This window comes from Sphaerodactylus townsendi, linkage group LG03 (genome assembly GCF_021028975.2).
Source record: "Sphaerodactylus townsendi isolate TG3544 linkage group LG03, MPM_Stown_v2.3, whole genome shotgun sequence".
NCBI classification, from domain to species: domain Eukaryota; kingdom Metazoa; phylum Chordata; class Lepidosauria; order Squamata; family Sphaerodactylidae; genus Sphaerodactylus; species Sphaerodactylus townsendi.
The window spans coordinates 157,250,612-157,258,495 of NC_059427.1; positions in this window are offsets into that span (position 1 = coordinate 157,250,612).

Genomic DNA, 7,884 nt, shown 5'->3' on the forward strand with positions numbered 1-7,884 from the left:
CTGCTTGTTACTCTACAAACAGGATTATACACAATTATACCTGTTGACCTTCAGCTCTAAGGCCCATTCTGCATGGGCCAATAAACACGGGTTAAGTATGGTAAAAAACTCATGGGGGGAGGACTTTGCATGGATCCCACCCCTAAAGCGAGTCTGCCTCATGATTTCCCCCAAAAACTGTTTTTTTTGAGAATCGCACTACTCACGAATCTTTTGAAAAATCCCGGGTTGCAGCTGTTTGAGAGCAAACAGCTGGGCAGGAGGCATTTTATTTAGGTGTGCTTTCCTTTTATAAAATTTTCCAGCTTACATCTGCATAGCCACGCAGGTGCAAATGGTCGTATTGTGGGACATCAGCATGGTTGTGGGGAGTTCATTTGTTCATGCCTGCGTAGCTATGCATCGGTGGGAGGTAAATTAAAATAGACACACCTCCATGCAAAGACGCGACCGCAAACTGCATTGTTTCCATGGGCACCGACCGCTGCCTTGCATGGTTACTTTATCCTGACTGCAACCCGCTAAACATTTGCTATGCGGAAAGGGCCTAAGGAATGGGTGAAGCAGCATTAACATCTATTTTACAGGATATCATTACCGAAAACATTGCATTCTCTCACTGGATTCACATATGGATCTTTTCATCACAGGATGAGACATTCATAAGGACACAGTCCATTGGGAGGGTCTCCTGCACTGATCCTATTGAAATGAAACAGCTGCCCAATTCTACCCATTCATTTCAACCAAGTCTGCTTAAGAGAAAGTCCTGAACATTATTTCCAATTATAGACCACTCAGCTATATTCATTCATGTATACCATCAAGTTGCGACCAACTTATGGTGACTTCAGCAAGGGCTTTCAAAGTGAGTGAGAAGCAGAGGTGGTTTGCCATCTCCTTCTTCTGCAGAGCCTTCCCTGGTGGTGATAGCAGAGCCAGAAGAGAATCCCACTCCTGGATTATGTTCGAACTAAAAGATTAGTAATTTTGTTTTGTTTTTGTATTTAGCTAGGTAGAAACTGACTGTATTAGGTAGAAAATAGGATTTGTAAGTTTTCCTGTATTTGTAGCTGTATGGAACCTCCTTGGCCCAAGGTAGAGCTATTCTCCACCTGGGCCCACCTTATTCATCGCAGTAAAGTTTGCACACACACGCTGACAAAAGGAGACTAGTTGAAGCACGCCTGGCCTAATCCCGTCAGCAGGCAGATAAGGAAGCTCTCGCCATCACCCTCTGTTTCCCTGACCCCGGACAATCTGGGGAAACCTTTGTATCTTCCCCGCCAGTGGATTGACAAGTCATCGCCGCTTTACTCATGGAACTCGAGAAGTGGATGCCTATCGACTCCTGATTGGTTCCTGCATGTTGCAGATGCACGATTGGTTACTTTGAATTGTGTTAATGAATGGTGGTGGGCTGTCTTTAGGTCAGCATCTCAATAAATCACTCTTTATCTATCCGAGCCGTGTCGGGTCTTGCTTGGATTCCTGGGCACTGCCGAGAGCGGGAATACTTCTGAGTAAGGAAAGTGTTACCTGAGCAGCACGGTAACAGTGGCAGAGGTGTAGCTGGGGGAAATGGCACCCGGGGCAACACCTTCTCCGGGCGCCCCCGCCCCCGTGCTCAGGAGTGTGGCTTGGGGCATGGCTCGGGGGTGCTGAGCCCCTCACCCGCCTCCCTGCAGTCTGGCTCCTGCCATTCCCAGGACCTGGGGAGGGCAAACACTGGCCTGCACGAAGGCCGAGGGCGGGGCTTGGCAGCGGGGCTTGGCAGCAGGCGGGGGCATTTTATTTCTGCTGTTTGAAATTCACCATATTGATAAGTAATCAGAAGTTTCTTGCCTTCCCAACTAATGTTGACCTCCTTACTATGAAAATTTTCACCTTCTGATTTCTGTATCTCACGCTGCCAATAAAAGCACAGGAGCCCACCAATCTGCTGTTTTTGTTTCCTAATCAGATGGCAACTGTATAAACGCTAAAATCTGCTTCTTTTTTTACATCAGTATGCAATGCAAATGAGGAGATCTACAGTAAAGAGAATATACATTTGATTTCTCTTCATGTCTCTTCATGTCTCAAATTCAGAACATTCGACCATGGCACTATTCGCAGGAGGGGCTCCCAGCTTGTTTTTCCATATGAAATGAAGTGGGCATTTTTTGTTTGTTGCAGATTGTTTGGTTCATAAACATGTTTTGTGTCTGCAACTGAGCGTCAGGAAATATCTATGCGAGCGTCTGTGTGTGTCTGGGGGGTAGGGAGGGGAATCAAACCTCCGCCATCCCGCACCATAGCATCTACTCCAGCAGTAAATAATCCTTTTTAGGATGAGCTGAAGTTGACAAAGGGACACAGTAGGGCAGCTGGGGTCAAGTGTGCTGATTCAGTGGGTTCCTCAGTGCGCCATCCCTGTGGCCTCAAGCTGGAGCTACTGTCCAGAAAAGCAGCTGAGGAATTTGCCTCCAGCATAGACCTGGCTGCGGGTGGTGGTGGGGCTTTGGCATTTTGCTGAGACAGAGAGAGAGACAGACAGACAGAGAGAGTCTTGGCTGGCTCCACGAGGCAGCTTCTGGGTCTTGTATGTTTTGGCTTTTATTCTTAATGGCAGAGAAGAAGAGTGACTTAGAGACACCCTGGATGGGGAAACAGAGCAGGAGCCAGCAACTCTCCCCATTCCCTTCCCCGCCCCATTCCCCGCCTTCCTTCTGGGGGGGGGGGGAGGAGAGGTCTGCTCCCAAATGAATCACACTCTTCATTAAAAGACTGCATAGAGCCTTTGGACCCTGCTGGGTTGGAGGGGGCTGGGTGGAGAGAGGCTTGGCTGCCGCATCAGGATTTATGGGGCAGCCTTTAATTAAGCCATAAAATGGGAGAAGGGCTGGTGGGAGCGGGAAATAGCGCATCGGTGATTCTGTCCTCAGGGCACACGTTCTCCCCGAGCCCCATAAACCAGCTTATTTATACGCCATACTCTCCCCAGCCCCAGGAGTCAACAAGCCCCCTCCATTCCAAAATTGGCATTAAAAGTATTCTGTGGGCGACCACAACCGGTGCCCACCTGAAGTGGGGTGAATTTTTAAAAAGCCAGTGATCAAGAATGTTATTTTGTGGCTTTAAAATTAGGCTGGGGAAGTACTATGGTGAGAAGGGAGGGGAAGCAGGTCTCAGTGTCTTCTGACTCCTGTTCAATCCGTTAGTTTGCCAAGAGCCCCAAGAAGAGAAAGTTGCAAAGGATTAATCTGCTATGTTCACCATTGTAGAAACAACATGCCTGATTCTGCCAGGTGATGTACGAAACAAGCGTTGGCAGTGACATGCAGAAATAATGCACTTTCAATCCACTTTCACAATTGTATGCAAGTGGATTTGGCTATTCCACACAGTAATATCCAGCTGCAAAATTCACTGAATGTGGATTGAAAGAGCACTATTCTGCATGTGCGGTAGGGGCCTGAAATGAGGCGGGAATGGCATATGTTGGACTTTTGCCACCTTACCCTAACTCTAGGCTCATTGTGATTTGAGAACTTTGAACATTCTCAGAGGCACTCATTACTTTGGTTTAGATTCCCAGGTTCCCCCCTGGCCACAGGTGAAGGATGGTAAGGATGACCAGATCCTATGTTGGGAAACTCGTGGAGATTTGGGAATGAAGCCTGGGGAGGGGAGGGACCTCAGCGAGTACAATGCCATAGAGCCCAAAGCATCCCTTTTCTCCAGGGAAACTGATCTCTAGTCTGGAGATGAGCTGTCATCCTGTGCAATTCCCAGGTCCCACTAGGAGTCTGGGACCCTTACTTTGGTTCCAGCCCGAGCGAACTGAGCCCCAGTCAAAATTCAAGGCTGGAAGTTAACAAGTCCCAATCAGATGAGTTTCAAGCTAATGATTTTCTGTTCCCCGGGGATGACATCACTGTGGCCTTTAATTTGGTTTGATGGGCAGGGAGGAAAAGGGGGTCATGCCAAGACTCCTCTGAGTCTCCTTCAAGGGTAATGCGAGAAAGCCAAGAGGCAAAGGTTTCACGGCTGCAGATGCAGCCAGTTCCCCAGAGGACCAGACATTTGCCCTTCCTCTCTCCACTTTGGACCTTGACCTGCTATGTCCCTATTCCTTCTGACATAAAAAGAGGGTCCCAAATGTTGATAGGAGATGGAGGGGCATGATGGTCCCCAGGGAATCGACCTCCCGTCCCTGGCTTGTGTGTGTGTGCCTGTAGATGCAAAGGAAGCACTCCATCTTGGCCTTTCTCCCCGCCCCAAGAGTGCCTAGAAACATTTCATGCTCATTTACAACAAAGGGCCATTATTGCTTTTAAAGAAAAACCAGTGCGGATCAAAAAGGGATAATGAGGAACAGAACTAGGGAGTCTCTAGCCATTCCTCTTGGAAGTTGAAAGAGGGCTGTTTGAGGTTGCATTCCATTTCCCCTCAATTGCAGTGAGCCCCCCTCCCGTGTTACAAAGTCTTCCAGGACACAAGGACTTTGCAGAAGACATTCAGAGGACATTTCTTGCCTTCCCAACTCACATGTTCTGTTTTCTCCTCAAGGAAGTGGCTTCAGTTTCCCCCTCCTAATCCACCCCATTCATGAAATCATGTTACTTTGCATGACCACATGAACATTTTGCAATATGGCATGTAGCTGCTTTAAAAGGGCTTCCTTTTGAATGTATATGCAGAGCTTGAGCTCCACATTTTGTTTTGCTTTTTTCCAGGTCAGCCTTCAATCACATTCTATGCAGGTTTAGAGTAATAAAAAGTCAGGCTATTAGAGTTACCAATTCTGGGTTGAGAAATGCTGGAGATTTTGGGGTAGCGCCTGGAGAGGGTGGAGTTTGGGGAAGCGGTACAATGCAGGGTACAATGCAGATGTGGGATTCTAAAACTTCAACCACAGGTTTGCCCCCCTGCCACGCCCCCCTGCCGTGCACCCCTGCCATGTGTCCTCCTGCCACCCACTTTCATGGCTGCTGTGCCCCCCTTTCCAATGTTGAGCAGGGCGGGAAGCGAGGGAAGGTGGTAGCTGCAGGCTGGGCTTCTTTCACCTCGGGCCAGGAAGCCTGGGCAGGCTCCAGCTGGGCTGCAGCTGTCAGGGTGGCCTTAGAGTGCTCCAGCAGGCCTCCCCTAAAGGCTGTGCCACTGGCCCAGAGGTGTGCGGTCTGGTTGGCTCTGGGCCGTGTGCCTCTGGGCCGGCGGTGTGTCCTTTGGTGGAAGCTGGCTGGAGCGCCAGCAGGCCACACTGTCGGCCCAGGCAAGCAGACCGATCTGTGGCAGGCCTGGGGTGGTGGGATTTCAGCCGGTTAGTTACTGGTTCTCCTGAACCAGTGCGAACCGGCTGAATCCCACCTCTGGTATAATGCAATAGTCTACCCTCCAAAGCAATTAGCCATGCTGGTAGGGGCTGATGGGAATTGTAGTCCATGAACATCTGGAGAGCCACTGGTTGCAGACCCCCTGTTCTAGGGGATCCCCAGGTCCCACCTGGAGGTTGGCATCTCTAGTCGTGTTTGGGAGTTCTATGCCGGAACTTTATTCTGAGGCATGTGGCGACTCCATTCAGAGTGGGATTGTAGCATGTGTGTAGGGGATTATTCACCGTTTTCTACCCTGCAGCATTTTCTCAACCTAAAATGGACCTGAAAAGACAATATTTGCTCTGTTAAGGAAACTTAAAATGGCACACGGTGCAAGCCATTGGTATAGACGAGTTCAGGATCTGAAAACAAAGCCACTTAATTGTCAGGTTTGACTTGTGAAATTAAAACAGTCAATGGAACACAGATACACACACACACACACACACACACACACACACACACACACACACACGTATATATACACAGAGAAAGAGAGAGGCCAATTATGCACGAGGTGTTTGATACATGGTGGAGGCACATGTCTGCTGCAGCAAGATTTCTTGTGTTTCCTCCAGCCCCGTTTTCACTTTCCACTCTCTCCAGCAAGTAAATACACTAATAGCATGATTTTAATTTTGCTTTGCTGCTAAAGTGGGACCCTGGACACTTTCCCCTGCCTGTAGCCAGCCAGCCTAGTCTTATCCCCCCTCACTCCCTTGTACTGCTTTGCACACTTTTCTTCCCTGTTGCTGACTACTTCCTGCTTCTTGTCCTGTTGTATCATTTCTATTGCCTGTGTCCTTGCTACTCCTGCATATCTTGGGATCTTTAGATTTAAAATATTAAATAACCACATTGATAGGAAAAGGTAAAGTTTCCCCTTCAGTTGTGTCTGTCCCTGGGGTACCACTGCGAGCAGTGATTTCATAGGCAAGCCGTTTTTGTGGGGTAGTTTGCCATTGCTTTCCCTGGCTATTCTTTACCCCCTAGCTATGAGCTAGGTACTCATGGCATAGTGGTTAAGTGCTTGCACTGCCACTCACACGGTCAGGAGTTCAAGCCCCCTGTGGGTCAGATATCCTGGCAGCTGGCTCATGGTCAACCATATTGATAGATCAATAAATTAACACTAAAAATGTAAAAATAAGACTAGTCGATCAGTCCAAACACTCGGCTCCTGCATTTGATTAACAAACTGGGACTTCTCCACCCTTGCAGTTTTATACACAAGCAACCAGTGATTCCACACTACACAGGGTCTTGACACTTGGGTTTACAGCATGTCAGGAGACTGACAGTTGTGAACCTGGGGAGCTCAGCAAACAACAGTTCACATTGTCCTTTTTCGGTTTTGCAGTTTGCATGCTGCCATTACTCCCCTCTCCCTTCCCACCCTAAAAGACAATTAGCGTTTGGGGAAAGTTCAATAGCCAACCCTCCGTATTCAAGATTTTTCTTTAACAGTTTGCCTTTTTAATGCCAATATATTGATGTATCAGATTGATAAACTGATATATTGATCTATTGATTAATAGATAAGATAAAAATTAAATATGATATTAAAACTTAAAGCACGCATGCACATTAGAGAACCCATGAAATATCATTGCTGCGCTCTCGGACACAAGAAAAAGCCAGCTGGTGTATAATGCCTGCCCCACTGCAAACAGGGCAGTGGGTAATAATGCCGAACATGCCCTGAAACAAAGACTCCCTGGCAAGTTCTCTTTGAAGTCACGGTAACTGTGCCATGCATAATTGGCCAGAGACTGCACAAAACAGAAGATAGTGCACCTTGGAAGCCTCCTGTTACCGCCCCATTTGTTCTGAGGCCTTCTCCCCAAATTCCTGGTCCTCAGCATCTTCACCTCTCATTGTCTTCCTTGCTTTCTGCCAACCCAACAAAGGCTTCCTTCTACCTTGTGCATGGTTTATTCCTCAGTCCAACTGACTTCCCCACTTCCTTCACAGAAGCTGTGCCATTAACACATTATAAAAGTGCTCTATTGCCTGGCTGGTTATTCCCTGACATCACAGCAAGTCATCCAATGAAGAGAGGGGAGAAATTCACAGGCGGTAGGCAAAAGGCAATGCGTGCCATGGCCTATTATTTCTTTGAGATAGACCTGCACAAGTGGGGAATGTACCATCAGGAAACAATAATAGCAAAAAGAGGCAGGTCAGCAGAATTTGGTGTCATTTTCTCAGTGCAAACCACACATGCAACTGCTATCCCCCCCCCCCCAAGGTGAAAATCCTTGCCCCTCTAAGAAAATAAGCAGCTCCATGAGGGGATCTAAGACTTGGAAAACACCAGGGGGTTAGCTTCGTGCTGTTTCCCCAAATGGAATCCCCCTTCCCATGACTGCAAATGCCCTAAAAAGGTCAGCAACCAGTTATGTTGCTAAGGATCACTTGATAAAGACCAGGCAGAAGAAGTTTTAAAAACACAACGTTTATCTGGGATTGGTTTATATGATTTATGACTCGTTCAACTATTTGATCAGTTTCCTGTCGATTG